The sequence below is a fragment of the Hylobates moloch genome, unplaced genomic scaffold (assembly GCF_009828535.3).
Source record: "Hylobates moloch isolate HMO894 unplaced genomic scaffold, HMol_V3 SCAFFOLD_12, whole genome shotgun sequence".
Lineage (NCBI taxonomy): Eukaryota > Metazoa > Chordata > Mammalia > Primates > Hylobatidae > Hylobates > Hylobates moloch.
The window spans coordinates 27,455,631-27,483,312 of record NW_026652287.1 but is presented as its reverse complement, the minus strand read 5'-3'; positions in this window follow the sequence as shown (position 1 = coordinate 27,483,312).

The following is a 27,682-nucleotide window of genomic DNA, read 5'->3' as shown; positions in this document are numbered from 1 at the left end:
CTCATCCTCCAACTTCCCATAGTTATAGATCCCTTTCTTTTACCTGCCCTAGTGGTGTCCTTTCTCATGGTGACTTTGATGATGAAAATGTCTTTTTCTTTAACCTTCTCTCCTCTTTTCCCTGCCTTTAGATTTTTATAGAGGATTTACCAGGTATTTCTATCACTTATACTGGTGTTATGCTAAAAGGGTTCCTGGCTCTTCATCTGCTTTACCAAAAGTCATCTTTCTGTTTTGCTTGTATTTAAAAAGCATAACTGAGCTTTAATATCATAAGCATAAGTCGGTGAGTGAGGTCAGAGTGATGGTGACAGTGATGGTAATGATGGTAGTGGTAGAGGTAGTAATGCAGGTAATGGTGGTGATGGTAATGCTGTGATGGTGATGGCAGTTGCAGTGATAGAGGTGGTAGTGTGGGTGGTAATGATGGCAGTGATAGAGGTGGTAGTTGTGGTAGTGGTGGCAATGGTGATGGTGGAGGTGGTGGTGGTCATGATGGTGGTGGTGGTGGTGATAATGATTGTGGTGGTGGTGATGGCAGTGGTGGCGATGGCAGTGGTGGCAGTGGTGATGGTGGTTGTGGTGGTGGTTATAATGGTGGCGGTGGTTGTGATGGTGGCAGTGGTTGTGATGGTGGTGGTGATGGTGAGGTGGCAGTGGTGATGGGGATGGTGGTAGAGGTGAAGGATTTAGTGAAGGTGGTGGTGGTGATTTTGGTAATGAGTGAGGTTGGTGGTAGTGGGGTGGTTCATTTGCATTATTGATTAGTAATAAACTTAGTGGGGTAATAAACTCCGACCTTACCCACTTTCACAATGTAGTTCATGGTCTTGTTTTCACACTGTGTCACTTAAAAACCAGCACTCTCAATAACAGAGTAATTTGTTGTTACTAGCTATACCTTTAACTACAGTCAATGCTGTCCACAAATTTAATTGAAAAATTATCGGAAAATCGTCACTTTGGGATGATTTGCTTGGGGATCAGCTTCCTTATTTTACATATCTGAGTTTCTGTTTCTTCATGTTAAATCTGGCCTCAACTCCCTCAGAACAAACCAGATAATGCATGTGAAAGCCCACAGGAATAATAACATCTACTATTTGTTTAGCACTACTCAATGAGAACATTGAGAAGTTCACCTACATTACTGATAATTTGGAAAACAATTCTGCAGGCATTGTTTTGTATTATTTACTTTTATTGCCTCAATTCAGAAAGGATTTACAAGCTTATCAGTATATCTAAAATACATAAAAAGGTATTATGGAAAAACAAAACAAAACAAGAATGCAGATTAATGTGGAGCCAGCAAAAAGACTGAAAAGTCCAGGCTAATGACATCCTATTTCCAGGGCCCCAAATTGGGCCTTTGAATTTCTAGCAGCCATTTTGAAAAGGGAAACTGTCAGTTACACAAGTCATCTTCCTTAAGAAAAAAGCCTGCTTGTTGTTTGGTAGATCAACGTCCATACTACCCAAAGCAAACTATGGATTTAATGAAATCTGTATCAAAATGCTAATAGTATTCTTCATAGAAATAGAAAAAAAGCCCTGAAATTGGCATGGAATCACAAAAGACCCTCAATTATCAAAGCAATCTTGAACAAAAATGGACAAAGCTGGGAGGTGTCATACTACCAAACTTCAAAATATACTACAAAACTATAGTAACCAAAACAGCGTGGTACTGGTATAAAAACAGACACATAGACCAATGAAACAGAACAGAGAGCTCAGAAATAAATCTACACACTTACAGTCAACTGATTTTTGACAAAGATTCCAAGAACACCTGGTGAAAGAACAATTTCTTCAATAAATGGTGTTGAGAAAACTAGATATCCACATGCAGAAGAATAACATTTTCTTTTAAATGTAATTTAGTTTTAGAGAGAGAGGTTCACTCTGTTGCCCAGGCTGGAGGGTAGTGGTACGATCACAGCTCACTGCGATCTTGAAATCTTGGGCTCAAGCAATCCTCCCACCTCAGCTTCTGGAGTAGCTGAGACTACAGGTGCACACCATCACACTCATCTAGTTAAAGAAAACTTTTTTTTTTGTAGAGATGAGGTTTCTCTATGTTGCCCAGTCTGGTATCAAACTCGTGGTCTCCTCATTTCAGGTGTGAACCACTGTGCCCAGCCCCAGAAGAATGAAGTTATTCTTGTCTTGCACCATATACAAAAGTCAACTCAAAATGCATTAAAAACTTAAATGTAAGACTCCAAACTATGAAACTACTAGAAGAAACATGGGGGAAAATCTCTATGACATTGATCTTGGCAATGATTCTTTTGATATAACCTCAAAAGCAAAGGCAACAAAAGCAAAAACATACACACGAAAAAGCTTCTACACAGCAAAGGAAACAATTAACAGAGTGAAGAGACATGCTATAGAATGGCAGAAAATATTTTCGAACTATACATTCAGCAAACATTAATATCAATATATAAGAAACTAAAACAACTCAATAGCAAGAAAATATATTACCCCATTAAAGAATGGACAAGACTTGAATACACATTTTCCAGAGAGGCAAGCTATAGAAGGGGAGAAAATATTTTCAAACTATATCAACCAACAGTAAATATCAATATATAAAGAACTAAAACAACTCAATAGCAAGAAAATACATTACCCCATCAAAAATGGACAAAAGACTTGAATAAACATTTCCCAAAACAAGATATACAAATGGCCAACAGGTATAGTCATGCACTGCAGAACAGTGTTTCAGTCAGTGACAGTACTGCATATATGATGGTGGTCCTATAAGGTTATTGTAGAGCTGAAAAATTCCTATCGCCTAGTGAGTGCAGTAGCTGTGGTAACATCATAGTGCAATGCATTACTCATGTGTTTGCGATGATACTGGTGTAAACAAACCTACTGCACTGCTAATCATATAAACATAGCAAATACAATTATACACAGTGCATAATACTTGATATAAATGAGTTTTTCACTGGTTTATGTATTTATTGTACTATACTTCTTTATCATTATTTTAGCAGGTACTTCCTCTACTTATTAAAAAAAAATTCACTGTAAAGTAGCCCCAGACAGGTCCTTCAGGGGGTATTCCAGAACAAGGCATTGCTATTACAGGAGATGACAGCTCCATGGGTGTTATTGCCCTGAAGACCTTCCAGTGAGGCAAGATGTGGAGGTGAAAGACAGTGATATTGATGATCTCAACACTGTACAGGCCTAGGCTAATGTATGTGCTTGTGTCTTAGGTTTAACAAAAAAGTTTAAAAAGTTAAGAAAAACAAAAAATTTTAAAAATAGAAAAAAGTGTATAGAATAAAGATAAAAGCATATAGATATACAGAAAATATTTTTATACAGCTGGACAATGTGTGCTTTAAAGTTAAGTGTTAAAAAATGTTAGGTGTTATTACAAGAGTCAAAAAGTTAAAAAATTTAAAAAGGTTATGAAATAAAACTGTTACAATAAACTGACGTTAATTTATTACTGAAGGAAGAAAATATTTTAAAATAAATTTAGTGTAGCCTAAGTGTACAGTGCTTTTAAAGTCTACAGTAGTGTTCAGTAATATCCTAGGCCTTCACATTCACTCACCACTCACTCACCGACTCACCCAGAGCAACATCCAGTTCTGCAAGCTCCATTCATGGTAAGTGCCCTATACAGGTGTATCATTTTTAAATCTTTTATACTGTATTTTTACTGTATCTTTTGTATGTTTAGATGTACAAATACTTAACACTGTGCTACAGTTGCCTACAATGTTCAGTACAGTAACATGCTGTACAGTTTTGTAGCCTAAGAGCAATAGGCTCTACCATATAGCCTAGGTAATGATTCTTGAGTAGACATTTTCCAAAAGAAGACATGCAAGACTACTAGGTGTGTGATAGGCTATACCATCTAGGTTTGTATAAGTACACTCTGTGATGTTCACATAATGATGAAATTACCTAAGGATGCATTTCTCAGAATGTATCCCACTATTAAGCAATACATGGCTGTATATGAAAAAATGGTCAACATCACTAATCATCAGGGAAATACAAATCAAAACCACACTGAGATCTTGTGTCCGGAATTGGTTCCTTCTGGTAGGTTCTTGGTCTCACTGACTTCAAGAATGAAGCCACGGACCCTCATGGTGAGTGTTACAGTTCTTAAAGATGGTGTGTCTGGAGTTTGTTCCTTCCGATACTCAGATGTGTCCGGAGTTTCTTCCTTCTGGTGGGTTTGTGGTCTCGCTTGACTTCAGGAGTGAAGCCGCAGACCTTTGCAGTGAGTGTTACAGCTCTCACAGGTGGCGCATCTGGAGTTGTTTGTTCCTCCGGTGGGTTTGTGGTCTTGCTGACTTCAGGAGTGAAGCTGCAGACCTTCACAGCTCATAAAGGTAGTGTGGACCCAAAGAGTGAGCAGCAGCAAGATTTATTGTGAAGAGCAAAAGAACAAAGCTTCCACAGTGTGGAAGGGGACCAGAGGGGGTTGCTGCTGCTGGCTTTGGTGGCCAGCTTTTATTCCCTTATTTGGTCCCGTCCACGTCCTGCTGATTGGTCCATTTTACAGAGCGCTGATTGGTCCATTTTTACCGAGTGCTGATTGGTCCATTTTTACAGAGTGCCAACTGGTGCGTTTACAAACCTTTAGCTAGACACAGAGTGCTGACTGGTGCGTTTTTACAGAGTGCTGATTGGTGCGTTTACAAACTGTAGGTAGACACAGACCGCTGATTGGTGCATTTACAATCCTTTAGCTAGACAGAGAAGTTCTCCAAGTCCCTACCCGAACCAGAAGCCCAGCCGGCTTCACCTCTCAATCTCATCCTACTACTGTTAGAATAGATATAATAAAAAAAGATATATGTTGGTGAAGGTGTGGAAAAAGGGAAATTTTACACACTGTTGGTGGGAATGTAAATTAGTACAGCCATTATGGAAAACAGTATGGATGTTCCTCAAAAAATGAAAAATAGAGCTTCCATATGAATTCAGTGATCCCAGTGAATTTGGGTATATATCCAAAAGAAATAAAATTAGTATGCAGAAGTGATATCTGCACTTCCATGTTTATTACAGCAATATTCACAATAGCCAAGACATGGAACCATGGGGGGATGTCAGGACCAAACCAACCTGTATGTCCATCAGTGAGTGAATGGATAAATAAAATGTGTTACATATACACAATAGAATACAATTCAGCCACAAAAAAGAACAAAATTCTGTCATTTGGGACAACATGGATGAACTTGGAGAATATTATGTTAAGTGTAAAAAGCCAGGCATAGAAGGACAACATGACTATACGTGGAATCTAAAAATGCTGTTCTCATAGAAGGACAAGGGTTTGGGTGGTGAGTGGGACCCCCTCCCTAACCATCCAAGCCTCTGGTATGGGAAGGTTCCCCATCCATATGGATGGGGAGATATTGGTCAAGGGATATATTTATAGCGAGACATTTATAGTTAGATAGGAGGAAAAAATATTCAGAATAGACAATATATAGAGACAGAAAGTTGATCAGTGATTGCCTGGGGCTAGGAGAGGGAGGGAGAGAATAGCTGAGGCAGGAAGAGAAATTGGGAGTGACTGCTAATGGTTGTGGAGTGTCTTTCTCAGGTGATGAAAATGCTCTAAAATCGATGTTTGCAAAACTCTGCAAATATCCTAAGAACCATTGGATTGTACACTTTTAATGGGTGAATTGTATAGTATGTGAATTATATCTTAACAAAACTGTCTTTAAAAAAAATTCCTGTAGGTTACCTAAAGGCCACCTTCCCAGTGGCGGGGGAGCCAAACCAAACCCTTTCTGCCTTCAGCACCTGTGCTTTTCTCCCTATCACTGCTTCATATTCCTGTTCTTCCACTCTGGAAGTGCAGCAGTTCTATAGACAAAGGCAAAATGGGGGCAGGTTTTGACTGTTTTTTAAACAGAAGCTCCTAGCCAGCTGACATATGTATTGCAAGCATTCCCAGATCTGTAAGAGGTTGGGGTGCTTTGGATTTGTTCTCAAGCTTGAGTAAGAGATATGCAGGCACCATCCCTGCTGCTTTCTGATTTGTGGCTTAACAGTCTCTCCCTCCTCATACAGCGCCCCCTTCCCAAAAGCTTGCTGCTGGAGAAGGCTCAGGGCTGGGGGAGAGTGCAGAATGTGAGGCCATGGGAGGGGCTGGAAATGGGAGCGAAAGAAAGGGACTTCACTGTCTCTCCATTCCCAGGGATTTACATGCTTAGATGCCTTTCACACTCATTTCTGGAAATCCTAACACTCACTTAGGAGAGAAGACTGGAACCTGATTGTTACATCTGGGTGAGGTGTGAAGGCACAGGCTGAATGATGCCTTAGCAGATAAGAAGGTGAACCAAGGGGGTGGGAGGCTCCAGTGCTCTAGCTCAGTGTCTCCTTGTTTAGAATTCTTTCTCTGAGACATGATATATAATCTCCAGGTTGTATTCATCTGTCAGCTTGAGATGGAGGGAAAATGCTCATGTTTTATGTGCTGATTTAATTGTATCCTTCTCTGATGCCCTTGTTTGGGATGTGCTGGTTGAGAGGGGAGTGGCCTGCACAGTGGTGTTTGCCAGGGAATTACTGTGTGCCAGGCACCAAGCACATCATTTTTGTGCATCGCCTTCTGTGCTTCTCATCACAGTTGCTATGATTATGCCCAAGTGTGCCTAAGGAAAAGTGAGATATAGGGAGGCTAATGTCACATGGTGCAAATGTGGCAAGGCCAAGATTTGAACCCAAGACTGTCTGATTCTGGAACTCACAGGCTGACTCACGGGTTTATGTAGGCTCATTCCAAAATAGAAGCAGCAGGTTCGTGCAGTACAGAGTCAGCACCTTCTGTTTGATGGTGGCTCTGCCAAAGAGAGCTGTGGGATCGTTGGTAAGGTTGTGATCACTCCAGGACTCATATTTTTCAACTGTAAGTTGATTGTTGGTCTAGATATTCTCCAAGGTACCATCTAGACAAGAAGGTTCATGATTCTAGGCTGATGTCTACAAACAAGAGCTGGAAGAAATGATGATCTTTTTTTTTTTTTAATGGACTTTGCTCTTTAGAAGGAGGCATTGGCTTTGAGATTAGGACTCTAATCTCATTTAGGAGGCTAATTTTCTGCATGGAGTTGTACAGGTTTTGGGGCCTTTGAAACAGAGTTCAAATCCTGGCTCCACCGTATGTTTTCTGCAAGTCACTCAGTCTCTCTGATCTTTAGTTTCCTGGTTGGTAGGATGAGGACAATAAAACCTTCCCTACTGAGGATGCATGAATATCTCAGCTATATTCATTGTATTGTGTTCTCCTTGAGGGTGGGGCCATGCCTTTTGTATTTCTGGCAGGCATGGGGTTGAGTTGAATTGATTTTAAGAGGGAATAAAAGGCAAGTCTGCTCTCTATAGAAAAACCAGGCGTGTCTCTCCTTTGTTCAATGTGCCAGGGGGCAGGGACACATTTCCCAGCCCCAGTATCTCCCACTGGCCAGGTTTTTGTCCTGTCCTGAGATCTCCCATGCAGTTCCAGGCAACTGTCATTTTCCACTACACTGGCTGGATAATACTCAAGCAAAGGTATATGGGTGTATGGTGTCTCTTTTTGGGCATGGAAGAAGGGTTTGTGATGGGCTAGTTTTTCTTCTTTGGCCTCTTTGCTTCTACCCATTCCCCCTTCCACGTAGGCATGTACACACTGGCTTACCTAGATGGGTTTTTATCTCTGGATTTCCCATGTTGAGATGTCATTTTGGGAGACAACCGGCTCTGAAGTCAGACACACCATGGTTGGATCCTTGCAATTCCTGACATTCCTCTATGAGCCTCGGTTTCCTCAACCATGAAAGGAGATAGTAATAGCACTTGTTTTCCTGGGCTGTTGTGAAGATTAAATGAAGTTCAGCACAAGGCAAGGACTCCATAAGTGATACCAGTTTTACTTTTGTTTTGGCTCCACTCTGCCTGTCCTTAGCGCCCCATGGCCACTAAACACACAGAGTGAGGGGGAGAAAGGGAATCAGAGCCCTACACTTCCTTCAGCTGTGCCAGTTATTCTGACCTATGCTACTGAATTTGAAGCTAAACTCAGAAATCTGCACCCTGTAAATGTATCTATGACTTTAACTAGAACCACTGGTGTTTTGGACCAGAAATGGACTTAGTGGTCGTAGATTCTGATCTCCTCCATTTGGAGTTGGTGGAAAATGAGTGAGAGAACATCCCTGCTTCCCTGCCAAAACCAGTGGTTTAAATAAGGTAGAAGTTTATTTTTTCATATAAACATTGGTAGCCCAGGGCGGAAATGATGGACCCGTGATCAGCAATGAACAAAGGCTCTATCCATTTTGTTGCCCTGTCCTGCTTAATCCAAGAGTTCTACTTTGTGGTCCAGGGTGGCGGCTCTAGCTCCAGCCATCACAACTTCAACCCAGCTCACAGGAAAGAGAAAAAGAAAAGAAATTGGAAGAAGCATTGCATTTAAGAATACATCATGAAAGTTACACAAGCCATATCATAAGTACATAAGGATTTACACACCTAAGGATGACACAAGTCATATCCTTTTATATTCTATTGGTTAGAACTTTGTTATATACATCCATAGTTAACAGCGAGGGAATTCAGGGAATGTAGTATTTATTCTGGTGGCTATGTGCCCAATCAAGATTTGGAGGTTCTATTATAGAGGAATGAAGGGAAAATGCATCTAAGGAGACTATCAAAAGGCTCTGCCACACAGGTGACACAACTGCTTTACCCCCTCAATCTGTGCTCTTTCCATAGCATTCGCAAGGTTTTTTTAAAAATTAAAAAAATGTTTTTTGAGATGAAGTCCTGTTATATATCGCCAAGTTGCTCTCCAACTCCTGGGCTCAAGCAATCCTCCTACCTCAACCTCCTGAGTACTGGGACTACAGGTGTGCTACTGTGCCCAGCTACTTTTATTCATTTTTTGTTTTTTTAGAGACAGGGTTTCACTATGTTGCCCAGGCTGGCCTTGAACTCCTGGCCTCAAGCAGTCCTCCTCCCTCAGTCTCCCAAGTAGCTGTGACTACAGGTGCATGCCACTGAGTTCAACTGCATCACAAGTCTAGATTAAATTTCCCTTAGGTTCTTAATAAAATTTCTTGAAAATTCTGATCACAGTGATGGCACCTGGCACGTTCCAGACCCAGGCAAGTTGGCTGGAGCACAGGGAGAGAGCATGCGGGAACACAGTGGGGAGAGCACCCAGGCCACACCAATGCCTCTGTCAGACTGGGCCCCTTATGTTAAGGAAGACTGTGTCGATCCTTGGAGGGCAGAGAAACCATGCTGTCCACCACTGAGGCAACAGGGGGAAATGAGATTGAGCTGTGCCAAGAGAAAAGAATGAGAGCTTCTGGGAAAACTCAGACACTTGTAAAAATTCCACATAACCTGAGATGTAAGGTGATGTGCTGCTAAGACGGGTGAGTAGCTCAAGCTTCAGCAGGCAGCCAAGGCAGTCCTAGTCCCCTAAAACAGTGCCCCAGAACTCTGGGCAAAGCTATTGGAAGAGAGCCTGAACCCAGAATTAATAAAGTGGAGGGATGTGGAGCCTTCAGTGTGTCTCAGGCTCTGAGACTTGGTAAGAACACATGAGAGAGAGGTGGGTGTGAGAGAGAAAAGGAGAAAGAGAGGAGAGAGAGAGAGAGAAAAAGAGGAAAGACAGAGGAGAGACAGGGAGAGACAGACAGTGGCAGGGGTGGGGGAAAGGGAGGGGGAGGGGAGACATAGTAAGGAAAGATAGAAGAGGAGAAAAAAAAGAGAAGAAATAGGAGATAGATATGGTATAATCAGGCTGCCTTCAACTGCAAGTGACAGTAACCAACTCAAACTGGTTTAAGAAAAAAAAAACAGAAAGAATAGAAGCAGCAAAAAGGCTGCCAGCAACTCCAGACTTATTCCTATTTTCTCAGGATCTCTGAAGGACAGGTGCTTCTCATTTTTCCTTTTTCAAATAGTTACAACCAAAGTTTTGGACTTGGATTTCATTGACACAGATTGGCCAACTTCGAGTGTCCTGACCAGGATGGAGGGATGTCAGGACCAGCCAAACCAGATGGATTAAGAAAGGAGGAGATTGGTTTCCCAAGGAGAATCAGTATGCTGTTACTAAAAGAAGGTGGAGTAGATACTGGGCAGGTGAAAACAACAGATCTCTACTATACATGATGAGGAAATCAGAGAGAGAGAGAGAGGGAGAGACAGAGAGAGAGAGAGAGAGGTGGGAAGAGAGAGACATGAGAGAGATTAGAGATGAAGATGGGAAAGTTAGTATAAAAGAGGAAAGAATGAAAGATGAAAGAAAAAAGCATTTGAGAGAAAGTAGAAAAGAAAGAAAGGCAGAAAAATAGAAAGAGGGAGAAAGGAAGGGAGAAGGAAAGGAAGGAAAGAATAAAAGGAAAACGGGAAGAAGAAAGAGGGAAAAAGACAGAAGGAAGAAGAGAATGGAAAAGAATGGAAGGAAGAAAAAGGAAAGGGAGGGAGAGGTGTGTTTACTTGCATGTGTGCATGAGAAACACGGATGAGTAATACAAGGTGTGGCAAGCCTCTGCTACAACTTAATATCATGACCCAGGATCTCCAAACAGACCAGATCTAGGAAGAGATGAGGTCTTACTGAACTTCCTACTCCCTTCCCTCTCTCCTGAGTGTGGTCCCAGCCTGCATCCTCCTTATCTTACCTATTTCCACCCCAGTGGTATCCTGGAGCCTCTGAAGTCTCTTGGGAAATTGCAGAATTGTCTCCCCAGTGTCATTGCCATGCTTTGGTCCAGGAGCCCAGGGGCTTCAGTCTGCCTTGTGTTGTCAGCGTATGGCTGCCTGAAAACACATCTGTCAACCTTAGCATTGGAGAACAAAAAGCTTGGGTTTGACATGAAAAGGACAGCAGAGAAGCAGCCTTGACCTAACTGCCATGTGGGATTCCGAAGCGCGCAGAGCCTCAGCCTGGAAGATATGCACAATACTTGAAAGAAGCCTTTTATCCAGTCAAGAGGGGATAAACACATCTGTATGGCATTGACTTCCCCCTCCTCCTTTCTTTCTGGGATTTGGAGCGGGGTTAGGGGGAGGAACAATGAAAACATTTGAAACATCTGACACTGAGTTGGGGTTGTGGATAGGCAGCATTTGGGGGGAAATGAAAGGTGAAATGCCAAATTTAGTTTGGCTCTTCTTTCTTTCTGGTGCCGTTTTTTTCCTCTTACATTCAACCCATATTTTCCTTTTAGCACCGGTGGGGGTTGTGGATCATGTAACATTCCTATTTAGCACACACATAGCTTGCCTTGTCTTGAAAGGGAAGCATACACTGACAACGGAAACCTCACAACCTCCTGAGTGGGGGACAACCTTAGGATTCTGGCTTCCAGGATATTTATGTTGGTTACTGTTCAGTGTACTGAACACCAGCCGGGATCCCTTGACTCACATCTGAAATGGGATTGGAATCTGAAGGTATAATTCCTCTGCTGGAAACACAAAGGTTGTAGGTATACAAGAGCACACAATTATATTGAAGAAGAAATAAGCCATTTATACAAGAGGGACCAAGTATACCCATGTGTCAGGAAGAAAGGGTTTGATACGTTGTATGCTGGAATGGATTGGGCCATTTTTCCTGAAGATCACCACACAACCCACTAGGACAGTCTGGGCTCTGCTATGGTCTCCCAGATATCCCAGGGAAAGGCTCAGTGAAGCTACAGGCCAAAACCAGGTAAGAGAAATCATAAAATGAATCACCCAAGACTCATGATACCTGATACCGTTTATTTGGTTACATGGTGTGACAGACCTTGGTTCAAACTCAGGTGTTTTATCTAGTAGCAAGATGGTCTTTGGAAATTCAACCCACCTTTCTGAGTTTCAAATTTTTAGTTTTCAAAAATGAGGATGTTGTGAGATTTAAATGAAAATGCAATAATATATAAGTAAAAGGCTTGATGTGGTAGAAACATAGCAAATTCTAAGTAAACTATATTATTTCCTGCCAGTGTGTTCCCAACTAGTGTGTAAGCTTCCAGAATGCCTATATACTAATTTTTTGGATTTCTATAATACTTTAACTTTAGTGCTTTGTAAACTTACATGGAATTTTTTTTTAACCAAATGTACATTGGTTTATTATAAACTTTTTTCCCTACTAAGATGGATTTTAGAGTACCTTTTTAAGGAACTCTGCCTTGAACCCTGACCTTGAACTGAGGTCAAGAGTTTTTTAAGAAACCGTTTGATTAAGATATAAATCACATACTATAAAGTTCAGCCTTTAAAAGTGTACATTTCAGTGGTTTTTAGAATATTCATAGAGGTGTGCATCCATCACCACTATCTAAATCCAGATCATTTTCATTAACCCAAATAGAAACCCTATACCCATATACCTATCGGCACTTGCTCCATTCTCCCTCCCTCTCCTTGGAGGCGAGGCAACCACTGTTATATTGTCTGTCTCACCATGTCTACAGCTGTATAATGACCTATGGATCTGAAATGGTGTTGACTCCCTCCAAAATGCATATGAGTTAAGTGGGGGACAGATGACACAGGAGAGGAAAATCAGGATCCCATTTAAGGAAAAAGAGCTGAAATGGACACTGGGTGCCCAGAAAGACAGATACTTTACTTCTTCTCCATGTAATGATTCCCCCACTAACATCTTTGAGGTTTATGTTGCCCAGCAGATAGCCACTAATGATAATGTGGGTATGGAGCAGCTGAAATGGGACTAGTCCAAATTGAGTCCAAATACACATTGAGTTTTGAAGATTTATTATGAAAAAAGGGATGTAAAATACCTCATGAATACTTTTCTTATAGTAATTACACATTAAAATAATATTTTCAATGTCCTGTATTGGGTTAAATAAAATGTATTATTCAATGAAATTCACCTATCTCTTTATTTTTTATAATGTAGCTACTAGAAAATTTAAAGTTACATATGTGGTTTGCATTATATTTCCGTTGGATAGTGACGCTCTAGATGCTTCTAGATTTGTTTTTCAACTGCCTGTCTCTTGAGATCAGGGCTGTACATTATTTATTATTTTTTTCTTTAGTACAGGGCCTTGTACATGCTATGCACTTAATGCATATTGTTGAGTGAATATTGTCTGCCTTTAATGATTCCTCATTTCAAATAAGATAAAAAAAACTTCCTTGACAATCTGACTCCAACATTGTATTTCAAACTTCTATCCGAAAGGAGGTTGGACTGTATCTCCTGGGCTATGTTGTGCTCAAACAGGCCTGTATACTCCTCCTTCCCAGTCCAGCCTGCAGAGACAGTGGAGCCCAGGGTACAGGAGGGAGAGGTGAGTGAAAGTGTGTGTGGATGAGACATGCTGTTTTATGAAGAGTTGTTCATCTCTTGATGTTTAAGACCATAGCTTAGAGAACTTTCATTCTCTAAAGCTCTCTAGATTTTTAAGAAATTACTGAAGCATTTCCCTTGCTAAATCCAGTCACTTTATACATGCAACTTGGACTTTCTGGAAACTTCTGAAGATTCACAGAGTCCATAAATGTCCTTGTCCTCCCTTTGGCTTAAATTAGTTCATCTATGTTTTGGTCACTTTCAGCAAGATGAGTTACAGGCACCCAGTCAGGCCAGGCACGGTGGCTCACGCCTGTAATCCCAGCACTTTGGGAGGCCAAAGCAGGGAGATCACGAGGTCAAGAGATTGAGACTATCCTGGTCAACATGGTGAAACCCTGTGTCTACTAAAAATACAAAAATTAGCTGGACGTGGTGGCATGCACCTGTAGTCCCAGCTACTCAGGAGGCTGAGGCAGGAGAATCGTTTGAACCTGGGAGATGAAGGTTGCAGCGAGCCGAGATCTCGCCACTGCATTCCAGCCTGGTGACAGAGCAAGAATCCATTTCAAAAATGAAACAAAACAGAACAAAAAACAACCCAAAAAGAACCCAGTCATCACAGAACCTGGCACATGGACTGTGGGTGGTAGATGTTGGCCCTACACATGAAAGGTTCCATGGTCCTCATCCATAACAGAGTAGGACCTAGGACCTAGATCCTTTGGTGGTGAGTTCAGTGCTCTTTCTTCTTATGCCATGCTGGGCCATGAGAGAGAAATCCTGAAGTTCTGTACATTCTTTGAAAAAACACAGTGATGGAAATGAGACAGATTGTGGGCACAGAGCCATGGCCCTGTTGAATCTGCAGTTGTTCCACAAGGTTTGAGTTCTTCCCTCAGACTTTCAGTAAATCATTGTTGTGCTAATGTTTCTTCTTGCTTTAAGGAAAAGTGTTTGAGAAGAGTACAACACAGCCACCACCATTTTTTCCTAGGTCAACAAGCACGCCTGTGTTCTAATAATTAAAAGTCCTAATGATACACATCTAATGGTAAAAAGTTCAGGGTTACTGACTTCAGTCATGGCTGGATCCAGGTGCTTACATGATTTTATCAGGAAGTTGCTTCTCTTTTTCTCTGCCTCTGCCTTCCTTGGCATTGAATTCATTTTTAGGATGGGTGGGGGTTTACTGCTGAGGTGGTCACTGGCAGCTCTAGGTTTATGTTCTCACAAATGAATGATTCTTTCTTGATCACACCAGCGGTACTTCTAGGATTATCTCTTATTGGACCAATTTATGTCCCATTTCTACTGCTGAGCCATTTTATCAGTTCATTGTTAAACCATTCAAACAAAATACATTGATCACTTTCCATTGTCCAGCAGCCACACACTTTTTATGAGGAGCCTTCAAATATTAAAATAAATGAATACAAGCAGTATTTTTTAGGAACAATATGTTTTTCAAGTTCAATGCTATATTACATTACGCACTGTGAATCCACGCTATGGGAACAATAAAGCTTTTTTTGATGAACCTCAAAATTGCAAATTGAGGTGATGAATGACAGTCATCTCCTTTTCTCTGAGGAACCCAAATGTCAGAATGCACCCATGTCTGAGGTCATCCTTCCTTTGAAATACCTGCCACAATGACTGCAGCTCCTGCAGGTTTCCCTCCCCAGGTGAGTCTGGGCATCCCTGTGGGAATCCTTGCCCATTCCACACACCGATCTAATTGCTGCCTGCCTCTGCTGGCTCCAGGACTGCTGCTGTCTTCTTTCCATGTGCTGCTGCTTGCCCCTGGTTGACTTTCAGCTGATGCAGGAAAGCTCTTTTTGAAGCTGCTGCCATTCCTTCCTGTATAGAATCCAGGACCGTCCTGTTTCCTATAGTAATGGCAAAGATTGGGCTGAGTCTTTTGACAGGGTTCTACTGGATATTTTGGGAGAGAACTACAAGGACGAGAGAAACCTACACTTACTACCAGACAGAATTGGGCTCAGAGTTTCCTTTCCTGGGGCTCTCTGAAGGGCCCTCTCTTACTCTTGTCCATCTCTTCTGCTCCAACAGAAGTGTCCTCTAGTGTGTCTGTGTCTCTATGTCCAGGTCCCAGTGAACATAGGACTCAGAGAGATGAAGGAGTAAGTCATGCCTCACTCATCCCAGGCTAAGGCTTTAATTTCCTATCTCAGCACCTACTTCGTCCCAGCATAGTTAAAAATACGAATATTCATTCCCTTCAGAAGAGACCTACTTCTTGTCGCTACACACAACTTTACTCTTTAGCCTTCAGTAGATCAAGGTCACTAATACATAATATATAAGTCCATATAGCAATCCATTTCCAAAAATGTGTGTTTTTCAGTCTTGAATAACAGCACAGTGGTATAGCAGCAACAGGTCCATGCTGAGATGCACTAAAAGCAGTCCTGCTTCTCTTCCTTGTCTCGTCCTCTGTGAAGGGGACAAATGGGGACCTTTAACAGTTCCTTCCAAGCACCTGTCTATTTGATTTCTGATCCTCCTGCAAACTATCTTTTGAAATGGAATACACCCAACTCTGAAAGAATAAAAAAAGTTTAGCTATGGTAGTAGATGAAATCCTCACAGAAAAGAAACTTTTTTACCCCCAAAGGCAATAGTGTTCACAGAGACATAGCTTTAGGAGGCTCTGAGCATAACCAAACAGGTATTGAGCTTGTTTGTCTAAATTAGATGTATTTAATCTATTGGATTCCTGACTTTCTCCAGATGTTCTTGCTTTACTTTTGCATATTGTACTAGCTAGTGTTCTCCAGAGAAACAGAATAGATTTACTTATTGATTGATTTTATTTTTTTTATTTTTTTCTTGAATAAAACATGGTATAGTCATTAGTTACAACCCTTAGAACAGTCATTAGGCCAGTCATGCCATAAGACAAGCCCTCAACTCCGTCTGTGGCAAGGGGATTTGTTTGCCTGGACTTTTGGAAAATACTAGGATTCTAAATACACCCCAAATTCAAATTGTGTGGATGTTGCTTTCTTTTCCTGAATCAGATAATACAAGCTGATATAAAGCAGATAATAAAAACATGTCATACTTCAAAGGCCTTGTGAACCAACATCCTTTCACAATTTTTAGATGAGATTTTGAATGTATAAACTTTCCCTGCAAACATGTTCTAGGGATGACTCAGTTTCTTTTAAAATCTGCATAAGGCTGGGTGTGGCAGCTCAAGCCTGTAAATCCCAGTACTTTGAGAGGCCAAGGAGGAAGGATGGCTTGAGGCCAGGAATTCAAGACCAACCTGGACACCATAATGACACTCCCATCTCTACAAAATTTTTAAAAAATTATCCAGATGTAGTGTCCTGTGCCTGTAGTCCTAGTTACTTGGGAGGCTGAGGCGAGAGGATTGCTGGAGCCCCAGAGTTCAAGGTTGCAGTGAGCTGTAATTGTGCCACTGCACTCCAGCTTAGGCAACAAAGCCAGACCTCATCTCTTAAAAAAACTTCATAAACAGCTCAATGTTAGTGAATTTTCACTGACTGTATTAGAAGACACTGAAAATAATTCTCCCAAGAAATTCTCTGCAGAAACTTAGACAATTTCTGAACCACCTTTAAATCCTCCTATTGATGGAGGCTTGGAGAGCATTGTGTTAGAGGGGCACGTGCCACTGGTTGGCTACTCTGAGGCAGACTCTGCACCCAGCAGTGAATATTTGTGTGGTTTTCTCCACAGGTCCCGTGGGAAGATCTCCATTATCTCTTTGGTGAGATCATGTATGGAGGCCACATCCCAGATGACTGGGATCGCAAACTGTGTCGGATGTATTTAGAAGAATTCATGAATCCATCTCTGGTAAGACATTTGTAAATAAATTAACTTGTAAATTAATTTCACTGAGGAAAAAATTCTGGTAAGAATTTTATAAACTAATTATACTATGGGTAATTCTTTTTTTTCTTATACTTTAAATTTTAGGGTACATGTGCACAACGTGCAGGTTTGTTACATATGTATACATGCGCCACGTTGGTGTGCTGCACCCATTAACTTGTCATTTAACATTAGGTATATCTCCTAATGCTATCCCTCCCCTCCCCCCCACCCCACAACAGGCGCCGGTGTGTGATGTTCCCCTTCCTGTGTCCATGTGTTCTCATTGTTCAATTCCCACCTATGAGTGAGAACATGTGGTGTTTGGTTTTTTGTCCTTGCTATAGTTTGCTGAGAATGATGGTTTCCAGCTTCATCCATGTCCCTACAAAGGACATGAACTCATCATTTTTTATGGCTGTATAGTATTCCATGGTGTATATGTGACACATTTTCTTAATCCAGTCTATCATTGTTGGACATTTGGTTGGTTCCAAGTCTTTGCTATTGTGAATAGTGCAGCAATAAACATATGTGTGCATGTGTCTTTATAGCAGCATGATTTATAGTCCTTTGGGTATATACCCAGTAATGGGATAGCTGGGTCAAATGGTATTTCTAGTTTTAGATCCCTGAGGAATCGCCACACTGACTTCCACAATGGTTGAAGTAGTTTACAGTCCCACCAACAGTGTAAAAGTGTTCCTGTTTCTCCACATCCTCTCCAGCACCTGTTGTTTCCTGACTTTTTAATGATCACTACTCTAACTGGTGTGAGATGGTATCTCACTGTGGTTTTGATTTGCATTTCTCTGATGGCCAGTGATGATGAGCATTTTTTCATGTGTCTTTTGGCTGCATAAATGTTTTCTTTTGAGAAGTGTCTGTTCATATCCTTTGCCCACTTGTTGATGTGGTTGTTTGTTTTTTTCTTGTAAATTTGTTTGAGTTCATTGTAGATTCTGGATATTAGCCCTTTGTCAGATGAGTAGATTGCAAAATTTTTCTCCCATTCTGTAGGTTGCCTCTTCACTCTGATGGTAGTTTCTTTTGCTGTGCAGAAGCTCTTTAGTTTAATTAGATCCCATTTGTCAATTTTGGCTTTTGTTGCCATTGCTTTTGGTGTTTTAGACATGAAGTCCTTGCCCATGTCTATGTCCTGAACGGTATTGCCTAGGTTTTCTTCTAGGATTTTTATGGTTTTAGGTTTAATATTTAAGTCTTTAATCCATCTTGAATTAATTTTTGTATAAGATGTAAGGAAGGGATCCAGTTTCAGCTTTCTGCATATGGCTAGCCAGTTTTCCCAGCACCATTTATTAATAGGGAATCCTTTCCCCATTTCTTGTTTTTGTCAGGTTTGTCAAAGATCAGATAGTTGTAGATTTGTGGCATTATTTCTGAGGGCTCTGTTCTGTTCCATTGGTCTGTATGTCTGTTTTGGTACCAGTACCATGCTGTTTTGGTTACTGTAGCCTTGTAGTATAGTTTGAAGTCAGGTAGCGTGATGCCTCCAGCTTTGTTCTTTTGGCTTAGGATTGACTTGGCAATGCGGGCTCTTTTTTGGTTCCATATGAACTTTAAAGTAGTTTTTTCCAATTCTGTGAAGAAAGTAATTGGTAGCTTGATGGGGATGGCATTGAATCTATAAATTATCTTGGGCAGTATGGCCATTTTCATGATATTGATTCTTCCTACCCATGAGCATGGAATGTTCTTCCATTTGTTTGTATCCTCTTTTATTTTGTTGAGCAGTGGTTTGTAGTTCTCTTTGAAGAAGTCCTTCACATCCCTTGTAAGTTGGATTCCTAGGTATGTTACTATCTTTGAAGCAATTGTGAATGGGAGTTCACTCATGATTTTGTCTGTTATTGGTGTATAAGAATGCTTGTGATTTTTGCACATTGATTTTGTATCCTGAGACTTTGCTGAAGTTGCTTATCAGCTTAAGGAGATTTTGGGCTGAGATGATGGGATTTTCTAGATATATAGTCATTTCATCTGCAAACAGGGACAATTTGACTTCCTCTTTTCCTAATTGAATACCCTTTATTTCCTTCTCCTGCCTGATTGCCGTGGCCAGAACTTCCAACACTATGTTGAATAGGAGCGGTGAGAGAGGGCATCCCTGTCTTGTGCCAGTTTTCAAAGGGAATGCTTCCAGTTTTTGCCCATTCAGTATGATATTAGCTGTGGGTTTGTCATAGATAGCTCTTATGATTTTGAGATATGTCCCATCAATACCTAATTTATTGAGAGTTTTTGGCATGAAGGGTTGTTGAATTTTGTCAAAGGCCTTTTCTGCATCTATTGAGATAATCATGTGGTTTTTGTCATTGGTTCTGTTTATATGCTGGATTATTTTTATTGATTTGTGTATGTTGAACCAGCCTTGCATCCCAGGGGTGAAGCCCACTTGATCATGGTGGATAAGCTTTTTGAAGTGCTGCTGGATTCGGTTTGCCAGTATTCTATTGGGGATTTTTGCATCAATGTTCATCAGGGATATTGGTCTAAAATTCTCTTTTTTTGTTGTGTCTCTGCCAGGCTTTGGTGTGAGGCTGATGCTGGCCTCATAAAATGAGTTAGGGAGGAGTCCCTCTTCTTCTATTGATTGCAATAGTTTCAGAAGGAATGGTACCAGTTCCTCCTTGTACCTCTGGTAGAATTCGGCTGTGAATCCATCTGGTCCTGGACTCTTTTTGGTTGGTAAGCTATTAATTATTGCCTCAATTTCAGAGCCTGTTATTGGTCTATTCAGAGATTCAACTTATTCCTGGTTTAGTCTTGGGAGGGTGTATGTGTCGAGGAATTTGTCCATTTCTTCTAGATTTTCTAGTTTATTTGCGTAGAGGTGTTTATAGTATTCTCTGATAGTAGTTTGTATTTCTGTGGGATCGGTGGTGATATCCCCTTTATCATTTTGTATTGCATCTATTTGATTCTTCTCTCTTTTCTTCTTTATTAGTCTTGCTAGCGGTCTATCAATTGTGTTGATCTTTTCAAAAAACCAGCTGCTGGATTCATTGATTTTTTTGAAGGGTTTTTTGTGTCTCTATCTCCTTCAGTTCTGCTCTGATCTTAGCTATTTCTTGCGTTCTGCTAGCTTTTGAATGTGTTTGCTCTTGCTTCTCTAGTTCTTCTAATTGTGATGTTAGGGTGTCAATTTTAGATCTTTCCTGCTTTCTCTTGTGGGCATTTAGTGCTATAAATTTCCCTCTACACACTGCTTTGAACGTGTCCCGGAGATTCTGGTATGTTGTGTCTTTGTTCTCGTTGGTTTCAAAGAACATCTCTATTTCTGCCTTCATTTCATTATGTACCCAATAGTCATTCAGGAGCAGATTGTTCAGTTTCCATGTAGTTGAGCAGTTTTGAGTGAGTTTCTTAATCCTGAGTTCTAGTTTGATTGCACTGTGGTCTGAGAGACAGTTTGTTATAATTTCTGTTCTTTTCCATTTGCTGAGGAGTGCTTTACTTCCAACTATGTGGTCAATTTTGGAATAGGTGTGGTGTGGTGCTGAAAAGAATGTATATTCTGTTGATTTGGGGTGGAGAGTTCTGTAGATGTCTGTTAGGTCTGCTTGGTGCAGAGCTGAGTTCAATTCCTGGATATCCTTGTTAACTTTCTGTCTTGTTGATCTGTCTAATGTTGACTGTGGGGTGTTAAAGTCTCCCATTATTATTGTGTGGAAGTCTAAGTCTCTTTCTAGGTCTCTAAGGAGTTGCTTTATGAATCTGGGTGCTACTGTATTGGGTGCATATATATTTAGGATAGTTAGGTCTTCTTGTTGAATTGATCCCTTTACCATTATGTAATGGCCTTCTTTGTCTCTTTTGATCTTTGTTGGTTTAAAGTCTCCTTTATCAGATACTAGGATTGCAACCCTTGCCTTTTTTTGTTTTCTATTTGCTTGGTAGATCTTCCTCCATCCCTTTATTTTGAGCCTATGTGTGTCTCTGCACCTTAGATGGGTTTCCTGAATACAGCACACTGATGGGTCTTGACTCTTTATCCAATTTGCCAGTCTGTGCCTTTTAATTGGAGCATTTAGCCCATTTTCATTTAAGATGGAGGCTGAGGCAGGAGAATGGCGTGAACCCCGGGGGGCGGAGCCTGCATTGAGCCGAGATCGCGCCACTGCACTCCAGCCTGGGTGAAAGAGCGAGACTTCGTCTCAAAAAAAAAAAAAAAAAAAAAAAAAGATTAATATTGTTATGTGTGAATTTGATCCTGTCATTATGATGCTAGCTGGTTATTTTGCTCATTAGCTGATGCAGTTTCTTCCTAGCCTCGATGGTCTTTACAATTTGGCATGTTTTTGCAGTGGCTGGTACCGGTTGTTCCTTTCCATGTTTAGTGCTTCCTTCAGGAGGTCTTTTAGGGCAGGCCTGGTGGTGACAAAATCTCTCAGCGTTTGCTTGTCTGTAAAGTATTTTATTTCTCCTTCACTTTTGAAGCTTAGTTTCGCTGGATATGAAATCCTGGGTTGAAAATTCTTTTCTTTAAAATGTTGAATATCGGCCCCCACTCTCTTCTGGCTTGTAGAGTTTCTGCTGAGAGATCAGCTGTTAGTCTGATGGGCTTCCCTTTGTGGGTAACCCGACCTTTCTCTCTGGCCGCCCTTAACATTTTTTCCTTCATTTCAACTTTGGTGAAACTGACAATTATGTGTCTTGGAGTTGCTCTTCTCGAGGAGTATCTTTGTGGCATTCTCTGTATTTCCTGAATCTGAATGTTGGCCTGCCTTGCTAGATTGGGGAAGTTCTCCTGGATTATATCCTGCGGAGTGTTTTCCAACTTGGTTCCATTCTCCCCGTCACTTTCAGGTACACCAATCAGACGTAGATTTGGTCTTTTCACATAGTCCCATATTTCTTGTAGGCTTTGTTCGTGTCTTTTTATTCTTTTTTCTCTAAACTTCTCTTCTCACTTCCTTTCATTCATTTGATCTTCCATCACTGATACCGTTTCTTCCAGTTGATCGAATCGGCTACTGAGGCTTGTTCATTCATCACGTAGTTCTCATGCCTTGGTTTTCAGCTCCATCAGGTCCTTTAAGGACTTCTCTTCATTGGTTATTCTAGTTAGCCATTCATCTAATCATTTTTCAAGGTTTTTAACTTCTTTGCCATGGGTTCGAACTTCCTTCTTTAGCTCGGAGTAGTTTGATCGTCTGAAGCCTTCTTCTCTCAACTTGTCAAAGTCATTCTCCATCCAGCTTTGTTCTGTTGCTGGTGAGGAGCTGCATTCCTTTGGAGGAGGATAGGTGCCCTGATTTTTAGAATTTTCAGTTTTTCTGCTCTGTTTTTTCCCCATCTTTGTGCTTTTATCTACTTTTGGTCTTTGATGATGGTGATGTACAGATGGGTTTTTGGTGTGGATGTCCTTTCTGTTTGTTAGTTTTCCTTCTAACAGTTAGGACCCTCAGCTGCAGGTCTGTTGGAGTTTGCTGGAAGTCCACTCCAGACCCTGGGTATCAGCAGTGGAGGCTGCAGAACAGCAGATATTGGTGAACAGCAAATGTTGCTGCCTGATCGTTCCTCTGGAAGTTTTGTCTCAGAGGAGTACCCGGCTGTGTGAGGTGTCAGTCTGCCCCTACTAGGGGGTGCCTCCCAGTTAGGCTACTTGGGGGTCAGGGGCCCACTTGAGGAGGCAGTCTCTCCGTTCTCAGATCTCAAGCTGCATGCTGGGAGAACCACTACTCTCTTCAAAGCTGTCAGACAGGGACATTTAAGTCTGTAGGGGTTTCTGCTGCCTTTTGTTTGGCTATGCCCTGCCCCCAGAGGTGGAGTCTACAGAGGCAGGCAGGCCTCCTTGAGCTGTGGTGGGCTCCACCCATATTGAGCTTTCCAGCCGCTTTGTTTACCTACTCAAGCCTCGGCAATGGCGGGCGCCCCTCTCCCAGCCTCGCTGCGGCCTTGCAGTTTGATCTCAGACTGCTGTGCTAGCAATGAGCGAGGCTCCATGGGCGTAGGACCCTCTGAGCCCGGTGCAGGATACAATCTCCTGGTGTGCCGTTTGCTAAGACCATTGGAAAAGCGCAGTGTTAGGGTGGGAGTGACCCGATTTTCCAGGTGCCGTCTGTCACTCCTTTCCTTGGCTGGGACAGGGAATTCCCTGACCCCTTGTGCTTCCCAGGTGAGGTGATGCCTTGCCCTGCTTTGGCTCATGCTTGGTGTGCTGCACTCACTGTCCTGCACCCACTGTCTGACAATCCCCTGTGAGATGAACCTGGTACCTCAGTTGGAAATGCAGAAATCATTCGTCTTCTGCATTGCTCACACTGGGAGCTGTAGACTGGAGCTGTTCCTATTCGACCATCTTGGCTCCACCTGATTGATTTTATTAATTATGGGAATTGGTTCACATGGTTATGAAGGCTGAGAAGTTCCACCCTCAGATATTTGCAAGCTGGAGATCCAGGAAAACTAGTGGGGTAATTCAATCCAAGTTTGAAGGCCTGAGAACTTAGAGGGTAGGAGGGTGTGTTGATATAAGTCCTGGACTCTGAAGGCCAAAGAGCTTGGTGTGAGAAAGCAGGAGAACACAGATGTCCCTGTTAAAGGAGAGAGAGAATTTGCTCATCCCTGACCTTTTTGTCCTATTCATGCCTTCTACAGATTGGATGATGCCCAGCCACACTGGGGAGGGCAGATCTGGTTTACCCAGTCTGCCAATCCAGATATGAACGTCTTCCTGAAACACTCTCACAGGCACATAGAAATAACACTTAACTAATAATGTTAAAATTTAATATTAAATAATAATGTTTAAATAATGGTTATAGGGGCACCTCATGACCCAGTCAGGTTGACACATAAAATTAACTTTTACATATAGCTAAAAATCATTGATATGGTTTTCTTGAAGAAAGAAAGAAGGAAAGAAAGAAAACCTGAAAAATGGTTTGGCTTATCCCAAAGGTGAGATCAGGTTTTGGTCAGGTTCCTAGCTGGCACACTCAGAGTCTTCCATGCACAATCCTACCTTAACTCTCATATTTTTATCCTCTACTACTAGCCAGTGTGTCATTGGCTTCAGCTAGAACAAGACCTTCACTCTCCCTTGTATGTTCTGTGCCAATTCAGCCTCCACACTTTTATTTATGTTGTGATACCACTGGGTTCCCTCTCAAATTCTGTCCAAATCCCATCTCTCCTTCAAGGGCCTGAAGTCAACCTTGTCTAGGAAATCCTCCCCGACTAGCACACTGAATTTCCATCAGGCTTTATTTCTCTCAACAATTTTGACTTATTTAAGTTGCAGATAGGAAAAATGAGGTGAAAGGTCTATTATCTAACTTCATTGTTTTAAAAGAGGGAACAGCTTTGACTAAACACACCTTGATTTGTCCATTGAGGGTACAAGAAAACTCAAAAGACATGGGTTTTGGTGGGCTCAGAGGAACAAAGGGAGATGGTTCAGTTGCTCAGACTGAGGGAAAAAAGAATCATTGGTTTTCTGCTTCTGGTGGGGGAGTAGTGGGGAGAAGAGAAAAGAAGAGAGGTGATGGGGAGAAGTTGTGGGGAGGAGAAGGAAGAACCAGTGAGATCAGCTGAGGTGGGGCTTCTGAGAGCTGAAGAGCAAGTTCCCCATGGTAAAGGGCCTCTACAAGGGGGAGTGTCTAATATTCATTGTGAAGTTGTTTGTGCTTTGTTGATGTCATTCCTTTTCTCTGCTTCCCCCACACCTCAAGGAAAGTCCGACACTCTCCCAAGAGCTTTGAGTTGGCAGGTTTTTTGCAGGGAATTGAAGAATGAGCTGGGTTTTATAGCTGGGTTGACAGAGTGTGAATCTGAAAGCATGGGTGAAGAAAAGCAAGAGGCTGGACATAATGACTGCACCCAGACTTTGGAGAAATCTTTGGGAGGAATCTTTGGGGAGTTCTAGTTGATTGTAACCATATCTCAGGGGCTCACACTGGGGCTTCCCTGATTATAGTCCCAAGGTTTCACTCCTCCAGAAAGCTACTTCTCATTCTTTCTTTCTTCTTTCTTCTTCATTCTTTCTCACTTTCTATGATGTCTCCTCCCTGTTCCTTTCCTGCTTTTGTTTTATCCTATCTTATTTACAGCAATTTGACTTCTCTCATCCTTTTATCTTCCTTCTCTGTCAGCACAATAAAGACCTGGTAATGAACCAAATGATCAAGAGATACTTCCTTTTGGAATAATGGGAGGTAGAATGCAGAGGAGGTAGACTGCAAATCTTTATAGTTTAATATATTTTTGTACCCATCTTACATTCATCTGTACAAACACATGTATACATATAGGTCTTATTAGAATCCCCAATTTTTAAGTTCTATGACAGTAGGGACCATGGCTTTTTCATAAGTACCCTTTCTGTCCCCTCACAACCATCCAGCGCAGAACCAGCCATATAGCCCTTAATCAATGAATTATAGAGGACCTTTAGTGAGTTACATGACATCTTGGGAGAAGGGAGGAGATAGAATGGAGAAGGGGATGGGATTGAAATTTATAGAGCCTCTATTGCATGCCAGGCAGAGTACAAGGCACTTTACATGTAACATCTACAGTGTATTTAATGCCCACTAGGCATCCAGCATGGTATGTAAGTTATTTAATTCTCACTGCTAGACCATGTTACTCAATTTCAGGAGTTGTGCAATATGGCACCCATGTCCATAACCATCATGTAACACAGATATCATGAGTACTATTGTACAGGTGAGGAGTCTGGGCTTCCAAGTAGCATTAACTCTGTCAAGTTTCCGTAGCTAGATTTGCAGAAATACAATATTTGCCCTGGTCTTTTTGACTTCATGGCCATGGCCTTTTTTTCTCATTTCACCACAAAACAAATCTATTTCAAATATTTGATGATAAGATATGTAGAAGCCAGGAATGAGGAAGGCTGTGCTCATACCCAATATGGTATGGAGTAAGAAAGGAATGGGTGGATGCAGGATGACACATTCCACTCCAGTTGCGCTTCTCAAGGGAGATACTATTGACATATTTCTCATGGACAATTTTTTTATCATGTGGGAATGTTCTGTGCATGACAGGATATTTTGTATCCTTAGTTTTTGCCCAGTAAATGCCAGGAGTGCTCTTTCTCTTCTTGACACCCCCAAAGTAAATACTCTCAGACATTTCCAAATTTCCCTAGAAGAATAATACCACTATAGATCAAGTTGCCTCCTTGAGTGATTTCCTAAGCCCCCTTTAGGTTTAGTAGTCAATAATTCTGTGTAGAAATGAATGAATGAATGAATGAATGAATGAATGGTCAGGACTAATTGCAGGCACAGACTGCTTTTGTAAAGGCAGGTTCAGATGGGATATTCCTGTGGCCTTGGATTACTTAGATCACTGGGGACTTAGGACAATGCCCAAATGGAAGTGTGATGACCCAGATGTGAGACAAAGAACCCAGAAGGCAAACACTGTCTGCTCTTCAGTTTACCTCTAACCAGACCCCTTCCTGGTGCTTTCAAGGCTGCGAAATGAAGATTCTGCCTGCTCAATGACAGCCCGAAGTGGGAACAGAGGGAGGGAGGGAGGGAGGGAGGGGCGGCAGCCTCACTGTAGTAAAGTGGAATGCCATCGCCCTCCACGCTAATGCAAACCAGCTGCCGGCCGGCCCCAGCTTGCGATAGAACAGGCGGAATTCTTGGACACTGAGTTATTCTTAGAAGCATGTGCACAGTCCCCTGGCAGGGCTCACTGTGAACCGGCCGTTGCCAGCCCCCTGTCAGGATGCTGTGCCAGCAGACTCAAGAGTGATTGTTCTCGCTTATGAAAAATAACTTTGGGATTTTAATTTCAAATTACCCACAGAGATGGGGCTAGATATGGAGAATATGGTGCTAAGGGCAGAGAGGAGAGTGAGACAAAGGACAGGGAGGAGGACAGGGAAGATCACCCATTCATTCAGAAAATACATATTGAGTATCTGCTGTGTGCAGATGCTGGGGTTCTCATCACACCCAGACTTCCATTTGAACTGGGTGGACACAGGTGAACAGTTGTCTAGACCCTGAGAGTGAACACTCCCACATGCTTTTAGGTTCTGTTGATTGGGTGCTTTTTGTGTGCCAGGCTCTTTACATCAGGGATCTCACTTAGTCTTCATAGTAGCACTGTGAAGTGAGCAGCATTGCTCCTGTTTTACAGGAAACTGAGTGTTGGAGAAAGAATCTGCCTAAGGCTCCACAGCTATCAAGTGGCAGAGCCAGGATTTAAACTCTGGCCAGCAGCCTTCTGCCTTCACGCCTGTGTTGAGCACCAACTGTATGCCAAGGTCGAGTTAGACATTGAGATTGTGAAGCCAAATAAAGGGGCTGAATCTTAGCCCTTGACTCTCTCTGTTGTACTGTCTATGGGAGCGACAGGCATATGACAAGGAATTATAATAACGGGGTTTGTAAAGCAGGAGATCAGAACTATGGATAAGCTCCACTGGAATGTGGCAGGGCTGGCAATCAAAGA